The following is a 17,913-nucleotide window of genomic DNA, read 5'->3' on the forward strand; positions in this document are numbered from 1 at the left end:
GGTGGGACGAGTTCCATGCATGCCCTGCTAAGAGTTGCTCTGTTTATAAGCGACGATTTTCCAACTAGGCTATAGTTTTCCACCTACCTGTGCCATTTGCTTAGTCAATTATTATGACGTAACAGTCCTTTAACCTGTAAAAGCACTTTCCAAAAATTATGGCGTTTTCAAAATGATAACATGGCAACCCTAGGTGAAACGAAGGTGACGTGATTAAAGAAACACGAAGGATTAACAACCTGTTGAGTGCGTCATGAAGTTTTATTTTCATTGCCCAAAAAAAACCTTATTGGTATTATCAAAAACGTATAAGGAGCTGCAATTTTGAGACAGTTACTTAATCTGTCTTCGAGACTTTAAGTTATGTACCTATTTAGGTATTTTGATTATGTATCAACAAATAAAGGACAATAAGCAAGTTTTTGTGTTTCTTTTTTTTATATAAATAACGAGGTTTACGCACGTTTGATTCTCTCATCTCAACTGAGGTTAAGTGATGATTGGCAGGTAAAATCATTCTGAAACGTCCGTTTTCTATATTCATTCTATCCGTAATCCGTGGATAAGTTGCTAAGCAAAGTTGTTATTTGTTACAAATTGTATGGATATTTTTTGCCAATAACAACGTTGCTAAGTAATAAATGCAACTATTACGGATGGATTGAATATTGAAAATGGACGTAAATGACGTTGATAGGTTTTGATACCTATTGCTGGTACCAATCCGGTTGCACACATATCTCTAATTTGGGCTTAATTGAAAATATGTACCATCCTTCCTTTTTTCAACCTTTTATGTTTCTTTTCTGCATATTTGTTACGCGATTACTCCGCCAATTACTCTACACCGATTTTGATGATTCTTTCTTTGTTTGGTAGGTATGAGAGGGAGTCCTTTTTTAATTTGGTAAAGATCTATTGGAGGGAACATGGTAAAATCGAGGGAACTGTTCAAATTTTTTCGAACACCTATATATTTGATTTAAGTTTTTTAAAATTTAACTTGAGCATTTTCTTTCGAGAAGTACCATTCAGTCACGTCAAACTGAAGAAGACCAAGGATAGCAACCGGAACTATACAATAATAAGTTTTACACTAATTGTGTTTATCATGGTATATAGTAGCTAGGTAAGCAATTTGTGCTCGTTACAATAGAGGAGCTGATGGTGAAGTGCCTGGAAAAAATCTCAATCATTCATCATCATCATCATCAAATCAAACGATTGACTCTTCTTCTCTTCTCGCCTTTGTAAAACAACTGAAAAGCAAGAAGGAATTATATTCTACATCATTGTTAGGTCGGTGCCAAGCACTTCATACATGCCCAAAAAAACACTGCCTTCCCTAAAATTTTTATATAAGTCGTATAGGAGAGGAATTTTCGCAGTTTTATGCAATTTTTCTTCTGCATGGTAAGGAACCTAGTGCACGCCACTGATGCCAAGTACAAGGTAGAAAATTACTACTATTTAAAAGTTGTTGTTTTACAAAGTCGGTTCTTTCTTCTCACCATTTTTTTTTCTTATATTTAGATAGCACTTTTTAATTATTGGTTGATGGGGATCCCTGATGTGTAGACTTCGGACCGGTAATCAAAGCATCCTGAAATTAGTTGCATGTAGGTTTCTGTAAGTCAATGCTGCGCTATTTAAGTGAGATATCAGTCAAGGGCTAACTTGTGGTGAAACAAAAAGTAAATAATCTCATAATACACACGGGTAGGTATACTCAATATGATTTACTCATACAAGAAGCGAGACGCAGCGTTAATCTCAACGCGTTCCGATTGATATGCAGTCTGGGCGCTTAACATAATCCTGTATGCGCCAGCGATCGGTACTTGGCCACTCGATACAACAGCGAAACTGAAATGTGAATGATAATCTAAAATTTTTCTACTTAATATTTTTCTATCGATATTTCATCTGTACAATTAGTAAAGTAGTTTTACAGTTTTATTTTACAAAAACTGCTAAAACGTCGAATTTATTACTCTGTCAAAGATGAAGTTATTTTGATAATGTTAAGATATCAAAAACAGTAGCTTTAGTAATTTTTTCATGCTGACAAACGTTACATCCACGTTAGCGTAAATCCGACGTTTAATTAAATGAGCACAAAGCGTCATCATATGAAAATTCCATATTATATAGACCATTGATACAATATGTAACTTTACTTCCACTGACAAAGACAGATTTACGATGGTTCGAAGTTAAGTTTGTCAAATTTATAACTTACACTAGGATCTGTATACCAAACGCAGTAAGCTTATAAGTAATAGAAACATATTAAATCACAAACATAATCCGTAATATTAAAAGACTATCTAAAACATACACCATTTTTTAATTAACACCAATATGCAGGTAAGTATAATAATGTTAGTTAGCAGGAGTTATGCTAATACATATTTATAAAATGCAATTGATATATCTGAACATTACAATAAATAGGACGGTACAGGAATAACCGTTTGTAGGACTACAAAATCCAAACTGCTGCAGGCTCAATACGAACGGTAGTCTTTTATTAAATAATCCTTAATACAATACCGAGGTTACTTATATTTTTCCAATACAACATTTACAACATTTTTGCATGCGGCCAACTGAATGGAAAAATATACCGCCTTCCCACCATTTTTCCAGCCGTCGTACCACCCGTTATTCGTTTAAGCCCGCGCCGAGCGCGCCGCTAGTCCAATGCCCACCCACGTGCCCACAGATAACGCACAATATCCATGGACGACAACACTAATGATGTCAAAAAGTGCTATACATTTTTTTTTTTCTTTGGCGTGGTGGAAAAGCTTTTTTGCTATCTCCGATCCTTGGGCAGGGTCGAAAAATTAGTGCTATACCTAAGTGACAGCAATGTCACGACTGTCATACCTGCCTACAGCTCCACAATGAATATCCAAGTAGAAATGATTTGTAGTCAAATCAGTAATCACAGTAGGTACAGGTGCGTTCATAATATCCACAATAGATACCTATGCGTCATGCTGTCTGCTATGGCTACTGAATTATGTTAGACGAAACATTAATAGTACTTATAATAAAATAACTAACCGATTTTAGATTTTATTCGGTAATCTTTAATCTCTGAATGATACGAGGTCAATAACTTTCGAAATTTCACTTTTTAATCTCAAATAATAAATATTGTATTATAACCTGTTCTGCTGAGAAGTAATCGAAATGATGATGGTGATAGATGTACACATATTGGTAATTCTATCAATAGCTAATGTGTATGATGGTGACATTGTAAATAAATATTTTTATTATTGTGCTGAATAGATACAATTTTAAACGAATATTTAATATTTATTTATTCTTTAAAATAATTGTTTTATAAATATTACCTAAAATAAACTATTTAAAACTAAATAAAATGTCTTCGAAACCACCGCTGCGAGGCACAGTTCCTAAGATGCTGGTAGCATTGCCCCTTTGGATGGCCAAACTAATTCGTTGGCCAAGGTAACTGCCCGCTCTAGGATCACCGGTAGACTCGATAACCCTTTTCGATAATTCTTTGAAAAGAGCTCTTGCCTCCGGACCCCACGGTCCCAAAGTCTCTACTCCAAAAGGCACAAAAATGAAGCTGCTATCCAGGTTTTCATATTTACGCCTCTTGGCCTGCTCGGCACTGGTAGCAGCCGCACAAATTAGTACTATTAAATTTCAGCCGCCTCATTATAATCGTATAAAATATTTCTATGGAACTTTAACAGTTTAGAGGTTTTTGCAAGGAATATTTTAGGCAGTAGGCAACTTAAATCTAAGAAAAAAGGGGGTTGATACTACACGTAATCGTCCCCCAAACCCAAATACTAGCCGAACACAACCACAATGAACAAACACAAACCTGGGCTTCCACATGCTTGGCGAATACGTCAGTATATTCCGGCCTTTTTGTTAATCTGAAACTGTTACCTACAAATCAGAGACGCAAGTACTTTTAGCTCAAAGAGGTCACGGCATACCCCATAGCAATTAAGTAGCTGAGTGAAAAGTGTTATGTTAAAAAACAAAGTTTCATACAGCTATCGATTGATATTGAGAAAACTCCATGGCTATCTTAAGTCGATAACTGATGTAACATTGCCAATTCAAGAATGCGACACGCGAGTTACGTATACAATAATTATTGCCGAATGTTCCATATATCACGTGGCAGCGATGCGTCCGCATCTTCGCTACTAGGTGTGTTTTTTCTCATTCAAACACAAAAAACCGAGAATAACAAACATTGTGTCACAGACACTGTGTTATACTTTTTGTACCGTATTTCTGTAGTCCCTATGCAGTTGGAATACGATCGTTCTGCCTGATATAGAGTCTATCATTGGGGATTTACCACGCAGTTAGCATTGGAAATTGATGAATTGATATTCCATGTGGACGTGCACACCGTCTTTATATCCGATTGGAGGAATCTAAACACTAGGTGCATGCACTAACACAAAGATGATTCATAATTTTTCTTTGTATGTTTTAATCATAAACTTACGCTACTAAATGCTGCCCTTTTGTTTATGGTGTAGAGTGCTTCTAGATAACGTTGAAAGAATGAATTACGAAGCAGTCGTTCGCTATACTCGATCCAGCAAAATTATCCCAAAAAAAGTCCACGTTATATGTAACGAAAATTTGAAATATTTTATTCTTAAATTTTATTCATAATTAATTCGTCTTTAATTATTAAAAATTTGAGATAATATCAAAAATATACTAAATACAGACATTACGAAACGTTAGACAGTTTTATGATTTATTTTTACAGATTTTTCATCGTAGTAGTGTAGGCAAAACGAAGTTGAAATTTTTTTTTTTTTATTCTACTGCAGGTTAGCACTTGACTGCAACCTCACCTGGTGGTAAGTGATGAACACTAACTGGCTTAGCGGCACGTGGTAGGGTGGTAACTCCTACCAGAAAAAACAACAATATATTAAATTTTGTTTGGCAAATTGACAATTACACGCAGCTGCACATGTTACGATCTTAAGCGGTTGACATAAACATTAGTGTTCATACACACGTTAAGGGGGTCAGCCAATTATGAATTCGTGTAACAAAAGGGGGAAGGGCCAAAGTTGTCAGTTGACTTAAAAACTATGAAATTCTTCTGACGTTATTTGTGAATGGCACTTTTATGCGTACAGACTTTTGCCCTATTCAGTAACCTTTCCAAAGGCTATGTACGAGACAGAATATATTATATATTCGAGATCCAACATGTTAGCCAATGTCAGAAATGTTTCTGGATAGGGATGAACGCTACGTGGTAAAGTACCCTCATAAACCATAGTATGATAATGAATAAGCCGCCTGCGCTTATTACGGTTATTTAACAAATCCCTTGCGATTCATTGGTTTTTCGTAGGTTAAAAAGCTTATGGTACTGTCCTTATTTTTGACTAACTATATGCCTAAACTCAAGTCGATTGGTTGCTTAGTCCAAGCGTGAACGAATGACAAATAAATAAACATATTTTCGCATTTAAAATAAGTATTAATAGGGATTTTCGCCTTCAAGTCAGGCTCAGGCTATTCGGGGCTCCAACATTTTCTCCTTACCAGTGGTACATTAGGTAATTACTTACCCAATAGACCATTTTGTGGCCGCGGTCCTCTTCAAACCAATTTTCATCAAACATAGCTTAGGACAGGGAGCTACGATGCCACAGCCACAAACACGCACACACACACAAATACGCACATACACACACACACACACGCACACACATGCACACAAACACACAATACACACACACACACACACACGTGTCGAGGCATAATAATTACATTTAAATGAACTTCATGACAGAAAAACCCTCAGAACAACATAGAGTTCTTCAATCAAACGTGCCAATCTTAAACTCTAAGGTCATCAGTTATTATTAATTTCCAATGTGTAACTTCAGCGTGGTAATGAATAATAAATAATTATTACAGATAAGGTACACGGCACACATCCTAAGGAACGAGTTAGCTCGTTAGCATCGGCCTACGTCCGAGAGTGGGAGATAAAATGCTAATGAGCAGTTGTAACTTGTAAATAAATGCGATGCTGCGCTTATCGGTGATGCATTTGAATTCAATATAACCTGCATAGAACCTGCTTTCGTTTGTGCTTTCAACTCCCTTCATCATGTGTTAACGTAATCATAACTGACACGTGTTTTCAAGTTAAAAAAATCTTTCTTCAAGTAGGCGCCTATGCCAATGGTTGACACTTTTTATGCGTACATTACATAAAAAATGGGTAGGTACGAGTAATATGGTATTGTGATGTTTGTGATAATTATATTTGTAACTTCAAACTAAAGCAACGAGGATTCAAAACTTGCCCTGCTCTAATAAAAAGCCTATAACCAACTTAACTGGGTGTTCTTTTTGTTAACACTCTTTCAAATTGCCATTTTTTTAAAAAGCAACCTGAGTAATGGAAATAACTAACACCCAAGCTTTTTTATCGTTTACTATAATAGAATAATAATAATATAATATATACACGGGATATTATATATTTTGTATATCCTTATTTGAATATATAAAAGAGAAACCCACTGACTCACCGACTATATACGAAATCTCGGGAAGTAAAAAATCTACAAACTTGAAATTTAAAAACTTTATTCCTATTAGGACGTAGATGTCAGTTAAGAAACGGTTTTGGGAAATTATTCCCCTAAAAGTACAAATGGGGGTTTGAAAGTAATATGCTTTTGAAGTTAGATACATGAGAATCGGTATTTAGGTTATCAGCTTTAAGTAATAATAATATGCATATAAATTTATTAGGAAATCCCCCGTTAATGGTGATAAAATAAGGGTTGACAGTTTTTGCTGTTTTTTAATATTAGATCCACAAACCTGAAATTTAGAAAATTGGTTTCTTTTAGAGGATTCAGTTTCTTAAAAGTCTTTAAAGTCAGTTTAAAGGAGTCATCAGTTCTAAAAATAAAATAGTAATAATATATATAAGATAAGTAAAAGAAAAATGAAATAGAAACTTTCCTGATATCCAAACGTAGACAGTTTGGATATCAGGAAAGTTTCTATTTCATTTTTTTTTTAAGTCTACAAACGTGAAACTCAGGACATCTATGGGTTTCATTTTAAGCATAGACATCGGTTAAGAAACTAATTTATCCAAATCTAATCCGAAAGGGGTAAACTTCTAATCCCAGTGTTTGGTTTGTGTTTTTGAATGAAAGTTACTTATGTTTTTGAAGTAAGAGACATCAATATTCATATGTAGGTTAATATTTGTAAAAAAATGGAGTTTTAAATGCTGTAACAGGCCCTGTTGAAGAAGGAAAAGAGAGGTATGACTTAGGATGGCAAAATTAGGAGACTGCAGCATATGGGATAAACACATTCTTTGAAACTTCCATCCAACGTACCGTACAGCCATCTACCGTATAAACTATTGAACTCTCTCTCTCTATGACAGATTACTGACGTAGAAACAGCAAGACTTGTTTACTTTGCGTACTTTCATAGTGTGATGTCTTACGGGATCTTATTATGGGGCAAAGCTGCTGATATTGAAACTATATTCATATTGCAGAAAAGAGCTGTGCGGTCAATATATAAACTTAAATCACGTGAATCCCTCCGTGAAAACTTTAAAGAAATAAGTATCCTTACGGTAGCCTCACAATATATTTATAACAATATAGTATTTGTAAGACAACATATTAGTCTTTATAAAAAAAAAGTGGATATAAACAGTCGACTTACAAGAAATGGTCATAAATTAGTGACATCTGCATATCGTCTGCGAAAGGTGCAGAAGTCATTTGTGGGACTGAGTATACGCTTTTATAATATGATTCCTAAGGTAATTTTGGACCTACCAATGCATAAGTTTAAAGAATGTGTTAAAACACATTTATTACAGCGAGGTTATTATACAATTGATGAATTTCTTAATAACAAGGTTGCTTGGAAGCATCCGGCTCCGCTTTCATCTCTCACAAGATAGAAAAATGAATTTTGAAATGTAAAATGTAAATTGTTAATGTTGGAAAAGAGCAACTGCTGAGTTTCTTGCCGGCTTCTTCTCGGTAGAATCTGCCTTCGGAACCGGTGGTAGAGTCACTACACACAGACAGACTTGACGTTTCAAAAGTGCTTATATTAGGCCTACTTGAAATAAATGAATTTAGATTTTTTTGAATTTCGAATATGGTCGTTCCTTCATCACTGAAGATCGTGGTCCTGGTAAGATCTCAACTTCGCGTTGGTAAACTGTCTCCATCGACTTCTGTTAGAGGCCATTTTTGCGATTTGATAGAAGCGGTCTGAATTTGATTTTTTAAGCTGGTCTGCCCATCTTGTTGGGGACCGGCCTCTAGGTCTTTTGCCTTCGGTTTTGCCCGTAACTATAATTTTTTCCAGGCTATCATTCCCCCGCCCCGAGAAATGGTAGATCGAGACTCAATAAACTCTTGAACTAATCTGAAGGAAATTGAAAATTGCCGGTAGATTTCTTTCAGGAGAGGGTATAGGTAACGCGGGAGATCATCTCAAGCTCCCGGGTAATCAGGAATTTTACACAAACGGAGTCACCCTAAAAAAACATATTAGTAGTGTGCACACACTACTAATATGTTTTTTTATATGCAGAGGTTTTTATCAGTATTTTTCAAAACTACGCTTAATAAATCAGATGTAGTATAGAGAGTTATAGAGAGTATGAATTTATTTCTGACTAACGTATTAATCATCGAACAGATTTTACGTGCTGGAAATTGGCGTAGGCGGTCCCGCAGATTTATTATCAATTCCAAATAAAATTTCATCGCAGATGAAGTCGCGGGTCACTGCTAGTACAATATACTTTAAAGACCTTCATTATAAATGCCTGTGATAGCCTTTCATTATTGTTTTTTAGTGGATGATGACATTTCAAGGGGAACCGACTGTCAAAATTTCAATTTTCTAGTCCACCGGCTTTTATATATCAGTTAGTCAAGACTTTGAATTTTAAATATAACGATGTTTTAATTATAAAGGTAAAATACATGATAAAAGTTGATTTGTAACTCAAAGACTGTTTGTTTGAACGTTATTACAAAGGCTAAAACACTTATCGAGCAACGCAATGAGGTAACAGGAAAATATATTGGTTCCTACATTTTGAATGACTCACTCTAGAAAAAGTTAGATCTAGAAAGCTCAATTTTATTTTAATTTTACTACAAGAAAGCACTTGGTTGTAATTAATTGCTGGTAAGTGATCATACAGATAGAAGATGAGTGGAAGAGAAACTAAGATGGTAACGGCTAACCTGTTAGGGATATGGCAGTTATTTTAAACCCTATATTGTTCGCGCTAGAGAAAGACAGCGAATTGATGTGTTCGAAATGTGGTGCTGGAGGCGAATGCTACGCATACCGTGGACTGCCGAGCGCACAAATGTATCAATTCTTTCACAACTTAAAATTAAAACAAGTCTTTCTACCATCTGCCTTCAGCGCATACTTAGTTATTTTGGACATATTACACGACGCGGAAACGACATTGAAAAGTTGATAGTGGTTGGAAATGTAGAAGGCAAACGTCCCCGTGGCAGATCTTCAACCCGGTGGACAGATCAACTAAGTGAAACTGGTGCCCGTACCTTCTATAAGGCAATACAAGTGGCCAAAGACAAGACACGATGGAGAGATATCATATATGACAAGATTACTCGCCATAGGAGTGATTGCGATCCTCAGTCATGAGGGACCGACTAAAGAGAGAGACCCCTACTCGGTGTCTACCCAACATCGTACCGGAACGACGGTAGCGGCACGTCTTCGTCGGTGGAACGGTAACTGGCTAAGGATGAAGAAAAGCACGGATAGCATAGACACGTACAAAAGGATGGATAGCATAGAGCCAAATAACTCTAATAGTATTTTTAAGATGCTTGCTATGCTAATTTTTGTCTTAGCATTTTCAATACTTAGTTGCTATTTCATTTCACTTTTTCTCAAAAACCTCTATTATAAACATACATTATCTTCTCTTCTTCAACTAGATGTTGACCACTGCCTGCATATTATTAAGCTCATGTCATTAAGCGTTGTTTTTGTCTGTACGTTTTGACGCCCGTTTAAGAGGAATGTGCTAATAAATCATTTTAATGTTCGTTTGTGCGTTAATGCGTTGGAACTGTGTACCAAATTACCTAAATATGAATACATTTATATAAATTGGATGTGAGTGCTAAAGTCGTCAACGTATTCATTTAAGTACACCACATTCTTATTGATTGTATCAAGCGGCCTTCTGTAGCCTATTTTATACATTTTCTGACAACCTCCGTGGCGCAGTGGGGAATTTATAATTTCAAAATTTTCTCTGGTTTTTCTGGTGGGTGGCTTCGGCGGTTGCTAGTTATAACCCAACCGACAAAACCGTGTCGCCAGGCAATACCGCGTAGAAACCATACGGATAGGTATTTCATACCAACAGGATAGCCTGCTACCATTTTAGACTGCATCATCACTTACCATCCAATACCAATTGAAATTGTATGCAAGGTCTAAATTGTAATGGATGTAAAAAGTTAATGTTTGAGTTATTAGGTTTTCGAGTATGAAATTGGGCTGATATGCGATTTAGTGTTCTGTTACGGTCTTAGACTGCATCATTACTTACCAACCGGTGAGATTGCAGTCAAGGGCTAACCTTTTAGTAGAATAAAAAAATAAAAAAGTATTCGTAACTGGTCCTTTAAAGGATAAATGTCGGGTTGTAAAAATGCGACTTTTGCCCATGTTATCGATACAAGGGGAATTTAACTTCTCTATTATCAAAAGTGCCTTATAAAGATATGTTTGAATAAACACATTTTTGACTTAGACTTCTACGATGCTACTCTAAATTACTAGGGTTAATAGGGTTTCGAGAAAAATTAAAAATGTACAAAAAAGAGGCACACAATACAGCACAATTGCTCGGAAAACACAGACACATACACTTTATTTTGAATAGAAATCGATGTGTTAGTTAAATTATTTTGAATTATTCAAAGTTTTATTTAATAGTTCACCATACCTATAAATTTGAGTTCAGAACAAAGCTATTAAAGCAAGTCTAATTTTCCCAGCAACGATGAATACTTATTTATATTCAATCAATAGATATATATAAATATACATCGTTGCAGATCAACGTATAAGATATTTGTTAGTTAAAGTTTTATTAATGTCCCGCCTCGCAACTCAGCTGGTTTATCTGCCAGATGAACCCTCGGCAAGTTAGGTGTCAAAAAGTTATTGTAAAACAAACCAAAAAGGTGAACGCATCCGCTAAAATACCACAGCGACTAGGAAGCTTTTAGACTCTTCGATGTTGATACGACATAAAACATCGGCTTTATCTTGCTTGACGACCAAGCTTCATCCATAGGTAGGTAGAAGGTACTATTGTTATAAACGCCAGAGTGTGTGTTTGTTGATTGATATGTTTTTTGTTTGGTATGCTACGCTATTCGTAACAACTACTTCTATCTGATATTTTAGAAATTCACGCCACGCATATTCGCTTTGCAATTATAAGTAATCCTAAAAGTTATTAACTACCTTTCTTTGCCATTATTTCAGATCTTTGGTACGCCTTACCTTTCAGATCCAGTTGACCCAAGTAAATAGAGAAAAATGTTCGTGGAAACTCTGGGTCGGGAGGATACTAGTGTGCAAATTGATAAAAAAGGTTTTACATTTGTAGATTTTGAATTAATTAATCGCGGTTGTTTCGAAGACATTTTAGATTTTATTCAGTTTTATTTTGGTACCTTGGTTATTTTAGGTTTATTTTTGTACCTATTAATGGATTGATTTCTAATGGAGATAAAAAAAAAACACTATTTGTGGGTAGTATAATGGGTAGCCATTGCCGGTCCACTACAGGACACGGAAAATGTGAATGTATAATATATTTACGGGTCACGGGTCTCCTCTCAGAATGAGTAGGGTTTAGGCCGTAGATGACTACTCTGGCCAAATGCGGTTTGGAGTCTACCAAACCGCACTTGGCCATTAGCGTAGTCACAGGTATTTGAGAACATTATGGAGATGAGGCGTGCAGGTGTCCTCACTATGCTTTCCTTCAGCGTTAAAGCAAGAAATAACTTGGTCACCCCGAAAGAGAGGCCGAAGTCCTAACCACCGCAGAAAATGATAGTTTTGTTTAAATCCAAAAGTTGAAACCGTTAAGTTTTGGATGTTTTTCCGGGATAAAAAGTAACTACTTTTGTGTATGATGCATGATAATGACACTTTGCATTTACAATACTGGCATGTATGTCGTCTGCTAGTTTATGTCGTTATCGTCTCATCAAAACGCCGTCGAGTGATCGCCAGACGGACAAATTATCTGGAATTTCTCGTCCACAGCACATGTGGAAATGGTTTTTAACTTTTGAGATTTGAATTTGCATATTGTGTTGGTATAAGATCTTGAGCTGTTGTGCTCAAGAATATAAATACGTTCTTGAAACGGACAGATATTATTATTGCGAAATATAATATGAGTTTCCTTAATTTTGTAGGCCCCTTACCTTGATATTAACATTTATGAAAGGATATTGAAATCTCGCGACCCGGTGATCGCGTGAAAACTTTCATTGAAACGAATTAAAAAGCTTTTTTTAATTAGTTTTATAAAAGGTAGCCCTTGAGAGTACTTCCTCGGAAGAGTGTAAAAAAAGTTCTACTACTAAGTACTAAAATAACTGTTTATTTATGTAACTAACTGTGCGTGTGTGCGTACAGTCAAGGGCTACCGTTTATTGAAACTAATTAAAAAAAAGTTTTCACGCGATCACCGAGTACTTAGTACCGTCATGCTTATTACTGACGCCAAGGAGAGCATTGCTGTGTTCCGAAGGGCTGAAGGGCTTGGTTGCTGGTGGAATAACAGGCACATGAGGCTTAACACCAACTACGTCTTAAGAGATGACAGTTTATTAATTATTACTTTAGAAAGGGAAAAAAAAACAACTTAAAACATTAAGTTTTATTTGACGCGCTTTAGGCATTTCGACAACGTTAAAAAACAGACGTTATATTTCAGAAGACCTCAAAATTAATTGACTTATCAGTATTCGGCCGTTCTACATTTTAAAAATATTTAAGCAACTTGATTGATGAAGATACTGCGGCGAAAAATAAGAAGACCCTAATGTCCAAAAAGCTTAAGGCGATAAGTTACTTGAAGTATCTTTTTGTTAATTTACAGGATTACTTGCTGGAGCTCAGTCCCTATTTTGATTGCGATGCTGAGCGTTTTTGAGAAGTCCCTTACAATAGGTATCTTATGCCCGTATTCACTAACGATAAACAAGGCAACGCGTAAGTAAGGAAGATTCCTAGGCATACATTTACCTTTCACCAATCGATGTTTTAGCAAATCATGTTATCTAACTTGTCTATGATTCTTGCCACAAGGTGTGGTTTTTTTGTGTTTGTATTATCATAGTTTTCATTTCTCGTATGCATTTAAGGTTATTAAAAAAAACGGAATTTTTATTTTTTTCATCTGTCAAGTGTCAGTTTATGAGTTCCCTAAACATCGGGAACTTGTTCATCGTCAACTTTAGATGGCGCCTAACGTCGTGAGTAATCATCTAGAGTTGGTAAAACGTTTTTTTTACTCTACACATCACCAAATCATTAGGCAACCGATTTAATAGTATCAAGCTCATTTATTGTGGAAGTTTTTAAGCGATGACGTCCCGCAGGTAATCAAACCACAGAGCACAGATAGTGTAGCAATATATATGGATGTTAGATATTGTAAGAATAGAAAATAATATTTAGTTTAAAAAGTAGCTATACATATACTTACATTTTAATCTTATTATGTAAGATATGAGCTCGGAATATCAAACAAGGAATGAGGAATTTAGGAAAATTAAAGTTACCGGCGAAGCTCAACGAGTTGCGAAGCTAAAGTGAGATTGGACGGGGCATCAAAGTAATATTTAAGTAGTTTTATTTAACGACCGATTTGATAACAAGATAAAAGGGAAACACTGGAGGAGAGATCCCCTTGGTGTACCTTCCTAGAAGAGAATACTTTCCTGAAAAGATGACATGAGGCAAGTGCCAGCCATCCCCAATTGACACAAACAGGGACCCGGGACCTTCCACTTATAATAACACCACAGCGCGCAGTTGCCCCACGGAAGTCGTAAAAAATTTTCATCGTACCAAATCGTTAAAATAGCATAGTTTAAAAATTCTTATGTAAAACTTGTGTTAAAGTTAAAGAGGTAGATAACTTTTGGGCTTAGGCACCTCTTTACCAGCTACTTCCATTTGACAAAAGCGTGCTGTTCGACTTGTTAAAAATCCCAAATTGACTTGCAGTTTGTAGTCCCTGGGGCACTGAAGTGATGTTTATTAGCGACCTTTGTGTGTTCTATCGACTCTTGAGAGTGTTATGAAGAGTAGTTTGCATTAATATCTCCTTCTCTGTTCTCTGACCGCACCTCTCGCAGAAATAAATTCCATCCTCATCATCTGGATGCCTAGTATTCTTCTACCATTCGCATTACTAGATCATTTCTGCCGTACACTTGCAAATGTAGAATCAGTCCCAAGTCGGATGTGTTCCCTCCAAAATACAATCTAGGGTTATTCAAGGGGCGGATAAACAAATAAATGCAACATATAAATGAAAAGCCATGGCAGCGCTTGTTAACGGCAACCTACACAAAGGTAATTTATCCCATACCTGAGCCCGCAGCGAACCTACTACTAGGCTTCAAAAACAGGTATCTTGTCTCTACCATATCTTACTCTCAGAGTAAAAAGAGTGGGTAAGAATGACCTTAACTACTTATTAATATCAAGTAGGTAGCAGCGGATTAGCCTAATATTTTAGGAATTCGGCTTTACTTTTCAAGCTGACATTCTTTCTCCCGAAAGTGAATTCACAGCTTCCGCTTTCCACACCGCCAGTAACTACTGATATTTTATTTCTTAAGCTCTTAAACTCTTCGCCATTAAATGTTCAACTAAATAGCTTTTTGTTGAACAATCTATTCTCATCCGTTAAATCCCTTGCCAACATTTACTATCGTTTTAGCTTCACCTTCGCCTAAAGTAATGCCCAAGTCAATGTAATTCAGGAGATACGCAAGTCCTAGGAGGACGATGTGGAGGTGGGTGGGGACTGGGGAGTGACTGAGGTGGAGTGGAGAGTACAGTGCAATTTCCAAGGTCAGGCGTCTCGAGGCCACTATACGCTGACGTGAATTTTTAGACAGAATGTATCTTTAATAACTAAAAACTGTTATATTAGATCTTTAAGATATCATACAAAAATATTAAGTACATCCTCATCCAAGTAAGGCGGTGTAAGAAGCGGTGTTAGCCCAGTGGATAGGATTTCGGCTTTTGGAGGCCGAGTTTGAATCCCAGAACGCAAACGCCGTGTGACGTTACGTTTTTTTTCGTTATGTGCGTTTTGAGTAATTAAAATATCACTTGCTTCAGCGGCGAAGGAAAATATCGTGAGGAAACCTGCGTGTTCTCCATAATGTTCTCAAAGATGTGTGAAGTCTAACAATCCGCACTGGGCCAGGGTAGGCTAAGGGTTACACCCTTCTATTATCGAAGGATACCCATGCCATGTAGTTGGTCGGTAATAAGTTGATATGATGATGTCGAAGTCCCACCCACTGGGCTATCACCGCTTCTTACATTACTTCTGCATAATAGGTACCTATAATTATAAATAACGTGGATATAAATAAATCAACTGCTCCTAAGCTAAGTAAAAATCTGTGTTTCAGGCGACAGTGCTCTCCGTATAAATATGGCTCGTTTAAACGAAATAAAAATACAATTTAAATAATGAAATAAAAGTTTTTTTTTTACTACAAGTATGCCTTTGACATTATGATGTAGGCAGTCCAAGATGGCAGCGGGCTAACTTGGTACGGTTTTGGCAGATATTAAACACATATTCCTAATTGGTTCTGGTATTGAAGCATTGCAGATATGGGTTCAAGTTTTTTGAAAATTTTAACTGTATATTTATTATTTAAGTATTTCGACAAAACGTTAGTAACAACGATGTTTTCCAGTAAATTATAAAATGCGTATTAAATTTACAGCTCCCTCGTCGCCTCTCATATAAATGACACCGACAAAGGCTCAACGCTACTAGGTTGTATAGAATTACAGGATTTTCGAGTCCATGATGAATATTCATATGCATAGTTACAATATTGTGTTTTAACTCGAACGTGACAAGAATTACAATGCCGTATACATAATTAGTTCTAAATAACTCGAATTGGGCATTGCAATTTTGCGTCCTCAGAATAAACTCTACATCAGGACTTCCCAACGTGGGCGCCGCAGCGCCCTGGGGCAAAGTGCAGAGATGCACCGTTAGGCGCTCCTTCGGTACATCCATAAAAATCAAGAAAATAACTTCGTTAGTAGTCTTTAGACAACGGTGTCACGACTGGATCCACACTTTGAAAAATTGTGTGTTGATCACCAAGCTTAGCAATCCTATTTATAAATAAATATACTACGACAATACACACATCGCCATCCAGTCCTAAAGTAAGCGTAGCGTGTTATGGGTACTAAGATGACTGATGAATAATTTTATAAATAATACTAGCCGTTTCCAGCCCGCTTCGCTGGGCGAATTGAAAAAGGAAATAAATTACATTTTATGTTTCATTTTTATTTATTTTTTTCATATTTTTATTATTCTTTTATTTTTGTATGAACATAAATAGGCCCCGCGGATAGAACTGTAAGCATCGATATTGTTTAGACTTACTCAAATTGCAAATTCCATCGATTTAGCCTGTATCTTTCATCCAGGTGATTTTTCTCACTAATATTCATTGTAACTTTCAATGTGCAATCATTATAACATTTCCGTGCCTTTCTTCCAAAAATTAATAATAATTGACATGAAGAAAAAAATTTGAAATGAGCATTGAAAGTTTAAGTTAAAGTCATTGCAAGTCTCATATGTGAAGTTGAAATCTGTCTAGGTTCTAGTGCGACGAATTTTCTGTTAACTAAAATTTTCTCCGTGACATCAATTTTTTATAGAAAATTAATTGTGCATGTTTTTTATGAATTCTATTGGAATAAGTAACTAATTTTCTTTTCCACATCTCATGTGCTTGGAAAATGCATTCATTTTAAACTGTTACATTTCCGCGATCCCGCAATAAAAGAATTCGTCGGTTATGTAGTCTGCAAAAGTAAAATGAATGTAAAATTCTTAGTCCGTTGATTGGATAGCTACATGTAAAGTTAAGTTTTTGAAACCTCTCCATGACTTTTTCTCCGCTGCCAAAAAGACGATTTTTGTAAGGAAATACACGAATATCCCTACATACACGAAGATCCCCACCAAATTTGGAGTCTGTAGAAGTTACAGGTTAGAAATAAAAATTTTAGATTTTAACACCCACCCCCGCAATTCCTGTCGGAAGTAGACTTTATTGAAATCCATTTTGAGATGTTCTTTATGTGAATAATAAAAGATTCCTACCATATGTAGAATTTTTAGAAGCTATATTTCGAAATTGAAATTTTTTATTGTTAACACCCACCCCCGCGAACCTTATTGGAGGTGATTCATTGTAAAATCCGCTCGAAGATCATTTTTATATTACATATAGAATACTCTCACTAAATTTGGAGTCTATAGGAGCTATCGCTTGGAAATTGAAAATTTTCATTGTTAACGCCCCCGCAATCTTCTTTGGGGTGGGATATCGTAAAATTTGTTCATAAATCATTTTTACATCACTTATAGAAAATTCCTACAAAATTTGGAGCTTGTAGGAGCTTTAGCTGGAAAATTAAAAATATTAATTGTTAATACCCACCCCCGCAACCCCC

The sequence above is a fragment of the Pararge aegeria genome, chromosome 6, assembly GCF_905163445.1.
Source record: "Pararge aegeria chromosome 6, ilParAegt1.1, whole genome shotgun sequence".
Lineage (NCBI taxonomy): Eukaryota > Metazoa > Arthropoda > Insecta > Lepidoptera > Nymphalidae > Pararge > Pararge aegeria.